At 35.1% G+C, this 5,464-nt stretch overlaps 1 long non-coding RNA gene across 1 annotated transcript; it reads left to right on the top strand.

The window, feature by feature from the left end:
* The first annotated feature begins 1,149 nt into the window (after positions 1-1,149).
* On the top strand, positions 1,150-2,668 carry LOC121235277. Its single transcript, XR_005934558.1, has 2 exons — positions 1,150-1,271; positions 2,452-2,668. It is a non-coding gene; the product is annotated as an uncharacterized LOC121235277 (long non-coding RNA).
* Positions 2,669-5,464: the final 2,796 nt, after the last annotated feature.

Here is a 5,464-nt window from a genome sequence, read left to right as displayed (position 1 = left end):
TACTTGTGGGTTTTGAATTTCACTATTTTCTTACCCATGATGTTTCGGTTTTGGGGTTTAAAACAGTGATATTGTTGCTCTTCATCCACACGGGTTTACCACTATTTGGTCATCTATCTTACCTCTTGAAAAAGGCTAAGAGTTTAAGGTAAAAATCCTAATTTGACTTATTTATTTTAATGTGATTTTGGAAGCTCATTAAGTTGTTTTAGCTTGTGTTTGGTGTAGTTAAATTCCTATATTGCAAATAAACATGTATGCCCTGCTTTTAGCCAAACCGAATAGTATTATAGTTGTTTGCTATGTATATTCCTATATTTCGAAAATACTATGTTGTTATTAAACTTGGTTTAATCATAAATGATGATTAAAATGATTTTAAATTATATATGTTGGTATTATGTGTCTTGTGTTAAGATTGGTTGGTAATTTATTTTTAGGAAGCTAGAGGTTTGGTTTAAAGGTTTTACTTGGTCCTATAATTTTATATCTTGCTTTTGAAAGGTATTAAGTGAGTAAATCATAAGTTAAGTATTTAAAGGTTTTAAAGTTTCTTAATGGGTGACTTTGCCATACTTTATGCTACTTTAATTTTAATGGAAGGTTTTATCTAAACTAATTAATATATTGCTTATATGAATAAGTTATAGCTTAGTTAGTTTAGATATAAGAGATTAATTGTGCTTGGTATATTATGATATGCAAAGCTGTCCAAGTACCCCTAACCCATGTCATGCCATGTCTTGATGTAAAAGTAGCCCACTTATGTTGTCCCTCGTTGGTTAAATTCTACCTAACCCGAGAGTCCAAAATGTTGATAAGCTAACCTTTTTATAATGAGAGACTACAAGTTGATTAAAAGGCATGTTTTCTAAGCTTGTTAGCCTACTTGAGATGTCTAAATCTATTTTAAAGCCCATTGTCGAGAATTCTAGATTTTATCTCCTAGTGTCCATAACTCAAAGTGAGCTTGAACCAAAGAGACCTTACTTGAAGCCTGTGAATTCTTAACTATTTTTCATATAAGCTTTTAAAATAACCTTTCTATGGACAGCTAGCATGTCTTAATATTTAAGTTATTTCTTTTGTAAGTCGAGGTGAGGAGTAGTCATTTGGGTTAATGTTAAGCATAGAAGGGACGTTAGATTGTAATATCGTGACTTTCTCTTTTTAAAGGGAGGGCTAAAGAATATTGTATGAATATTAACATGCTTATGGTATTTATTGGAATATGACCTATATTGATGATGGAAGTATCGAGGAGCATAGAGGTAAGTAGCTATGACCATGCTTCTTATACAAAGCTCTTTTTATGAAAGAATGTCTCTCTCTCTTATTGTAAATGTTCTTCTAAAGAAAAGAGTAAATGAATATAGTATGTACAAGCCCTTTCTTGATAGCCCCTGTTAAGCACCCTATCGATTATAATTGTGTGTGTGTTGAAGGTAATGCATGCACGTAGGTTCTAAGTCATGAGGTTTCCATACATGCTCTCAATAAACTTATTGATTATCCCTATATGTAGTATAGCATGAAAATGCATCTTTTCATGAAAATGCATGTGCATCAAAGTAAGAAAGATGATGAGAATGTTTTGAATGTTTCATGCCTTATGCTTCAAATGATGCTTTAAATGAGTTTGAAAATGTCCCTATGAACTGATGCTTTTAATGACGCGAAGAAAGTGTTTTAAAATGCCCATATGAACTCATGTTTTAAATAATGCGAAGAAAAAGTATTTTAAGATGTCCCTACGAACTGATGTTAAATTGTCCCTATGAATTGATGCTTTATGGATGCCATGGATAATGATGTTTAAGCTAATGTTTTAAAAATGATGTTCCTTCATGAATGCACTGTTAAATGAAAAGATGATGTTAAGTTCATGCTTTTAAATTACGTTTTCCATGAATGAACTGTTAAATGATGAAATGGACTGAAAGGACTGACATGAATGAAAGAAAGGACTGAATGAATGAACGTTTTATTGTATGAAAATACATAACGGCCACATGAATGAATGAAAAGGAGTACCCAATGAATGAATGGGCAGAATGCAATGCCGGGCAGTAGTACTGGTAGTGCACCCAGTGCTGCACCCTAACGGAATGAGATTCCAACTCGTGGCCACGGGCGAATCCATTGGCCACAGGGCTGCTAACCCTAGCACGCGGGGCGTAACAGTGTACAATCGCCTATGAAAGTGAAAAGATGAAAAGCATGAAAAGCATATTTATGCATGAAAGTATGGTTTACTTCCCAAGAATGTTTATGCATGAAAGTATGGCTTATTCCTTAAACTATTATGCATGAAAGCATTGTCAAGAATAGCAAAAATGTTTATGTATGCATGTTTCAAAAGAAAAGAATAGATGCCTAGTATGTTCATTGCATGGTGTACTACTTACTGAGTATTCAACTCATTTTGTGTTAAATGTTTTAAATGTCCAGGTAATGATGAAAAGGCTGGGGAGCAAAGCATTACTGCAGAGGGAGAGGCAGACACTTAGGACCTTCCCTAACGAGGACAGTTATGTTACGAATGATGGGTTATGTTACGTATAGATATTTTATTTTGGGATGGACTCTGAGAGTCTATTAAGAATGAATGTTCGAATAAAATGTCCATTAGGTGTTCCCTTTTATTAAATGAAAAATTTAGAGTGCACGTGTGTCATGTCCATGCTGATCGCATGTTATTAGAAAAAGAAAATGATGAAAAAGAAAGAAAAGGCATGTAAGTTAGGATCCCATCCTTCCTGGGATGGGGTTGTGACAACATACCCATGTACATGACAGTTATTATGCAATACTTCCTAATATGCACCTAGCAGTATGCAATAATCGCAACGGAAATAAAGGTGAAAGTATAACTTATGCCAGATTAACTAAAAACATCTCAATTCATTAGTAATTATTAGGTTCAAAGTACCAAGTATAGCATAATCTTAGTACAACTAAGGGTCAAAGTCAAATCATCCGCTTCATGTGTTCTAAAGCATGAAAGACTTGGGCTATAAACATCAGGATTAAATCCAGTCTCCTCTCAAGGTCCAGCTCCTCCTCAATCAATCAGATTCAGTGCTCCATCTAGCTCATCCTCCTCAAGACCTAACACAACTTGTACGATTCCAAGTGGAATGATAGTGGTCACACAAGGGTTGAGATTTACTTAAAATCTCAGTAAGTTAAACAACCAACGTACACAAAGATAAATTAAGCATGAAGAATGATAAATATGCAATGCATGAAATGTAGAAAAATCAGTATGCATGGACACACATGTTTTCATTCAATGACCATTTTTACTTCCATTTTTTAGAACATAACTTCATCATAAAAAATTATTAACAATTCATATAACATCATAATGTGTGGTAATGTCACAGTTCCCCATATGCACTGTGAGTATCTGTCGGTGACCGTAGTACAACTCATGTTGAGACTACATTGTCTATAGACTCATTCTCAATAATTGGTAACTATAACATAACATCGTAACATCATAACATGTATACCTACCAGCATTAGGTGTCATAACATATTGACTTCGCTTCGGCATTCTTTAAAAAGTACTCATTCGAAACCCGTTGACTGTTCTTTGTCAACCCAGTGGTTACCACTCCATTATTAAACACTCCAGAGTAGACAGAGGAGTTCTACTAGGATAATTTTCCATTCTAGCCTTTGGGATCGTGACAAAAATTATTTTCATGTTATGCTTGAAAAATGTTTTTCATGACATATGCATATGTGGCAAGCTTTCATGCAAAAATGACATTTATAGATGCAATATGCTAAAATGGTGAAAAATATCACATGTCATGTAAGTATGCACTCAATGTATCATATAACATGATATTTTGTGCTCAAAATAATAATTGAAATATGAATGAAACATTTATCAATAATCCATAAATAATCTATCAATGTGTAACTTAGAAGCCAACTTACAAACTTCCTGTGTAATCGAAAAAATGTTGTAGCTGCCAAAATCAAGTACGTACTAAGTTAGGATCAATACTACTATGGATGAGGTTCAAAATCAAAGGCTTCAAATATAGATATTTACAAAAATACCCCTAGACTTTCAAAAATTACCATTAAGGCCTAATTTTTCACTAATTGCATATGAACTCCAAATTTAACCAAACTTTATGTTCTTCATATTTTTGGAATTCTAAATCCATCTATACCCTTAGAGTTCTAAAAACCAAAGTGAAACTTGCTCAAACAGTCCCAACCCGCGGCATGCACTCTAGTTGATGCCTAAGTGAATTTTCAACTATTGATCCCTATGAATGCATGCATATGAGGTTTTCTTTAATCACAAACAATCACTAAGGTCTTTAATGATATTATAAATGCTAATTCCTGTATAATCAAGCTCATCCCACACTTAATCATGGCTAAGAATGCTTAATCACCAACTTATCCAAAACCGATACATGCTTTGATGATCAAAACAGGAAAGAGTTAAATCCTATCATGACATGCTTTTAATTGAAAGTTAAACCTTCCATAATCATTCTAAGACAATAATAAATTATATCAACTCATACTTAAGACATGTCAGAGCTAAATTTCTACTTAAAATCATTTAAACGTTCAAACCATCCTACAATGACCCGGTTTTGAACTAAGCATGATGTTCTTCTCTAAACTCCACCAAATCTCATATCAACACTTGAAAACAAAGCTTGACGGAAAACTAAGATCAAGAGCAAGAAAACTTACAAATTTTGTGGCCTTCAAAGCTCTCAAGACAACGTTGCTCTAGAACACTTAAGAACTCACCAAAAACCTACTCGGTTTCACTCTATTACTCTCTAAGAGGGAGAAGTGCTCTCAAGACTCAAGAGAAAGCTTGGAGATGAGGTGTGGAGAAAATGAGAAAGTGAGGGAGGTATTTATAGGTGGCCAAGGGGGTGAAGACGTTGGCTTTGGTTCAAGGGGATTGGTGGAGGTGGGCGGTGTGTAAGAAGATGAATTTTCCAGATTTGCTTCCATCGGCTTATGTCACCTTGTGTAGGGGGAATAGTGGCCAGGTCGTGGGGCATAGTTCAGATGTCAAAAAGTCAAGCAAACCACCTATGGTAACAGGCAGATTCAAGTGGTTTCACTTGACAGTTTTGTTTGGGTGGTCTTTGGCGGGAAAACCTGAGTCAAATTTCTCATGATGGCCATGGGGCCTCTTGGGGATTGGTTGGTGGTGGAGGTGGCGTGGGGTGTGGCTCAGCCAAGGTAGATGGTTGGTTAAATCCCAACCTAGCCTATTCCCACTTAACTAGACTAAGGGTGGAATCAGTTTGGCTTCTTGGTTTGGTTTGTAAAACTAATTTTGTCCAATGCTTATTTTGGGTTTGAAGGGGTCTCATGAGTTTTCTAAGGACCATATTACCCTTGAGGAAATAGCACAAAAAATATTGGGACTAAGGGCAAAACAGTCCATGAACTCAAAGGG

Source organism: Juglans microcarpa x Juglans regia, chromosome 6D (genome assembly GCF_004785595.1).
Source record: "Juglans microcarpa x Juglans regia isolate MS1-56 chromosome 6D, Jm3101_v1.0, whole genome shotgun sequence".
Classification (NCBI taxonomy): domain Eukaryota; kingdom Viridiplantae; phylum Streptophyta; class Magnoliopsida; order Fagales; family Juglandaceae; genus Juglans; species Juglans microcarpa x Juglans regia.
Note: the sequence above shows the minus strand (reverse complement) of the source record. Positions and strands in the feature narration are given on the sequence as shown.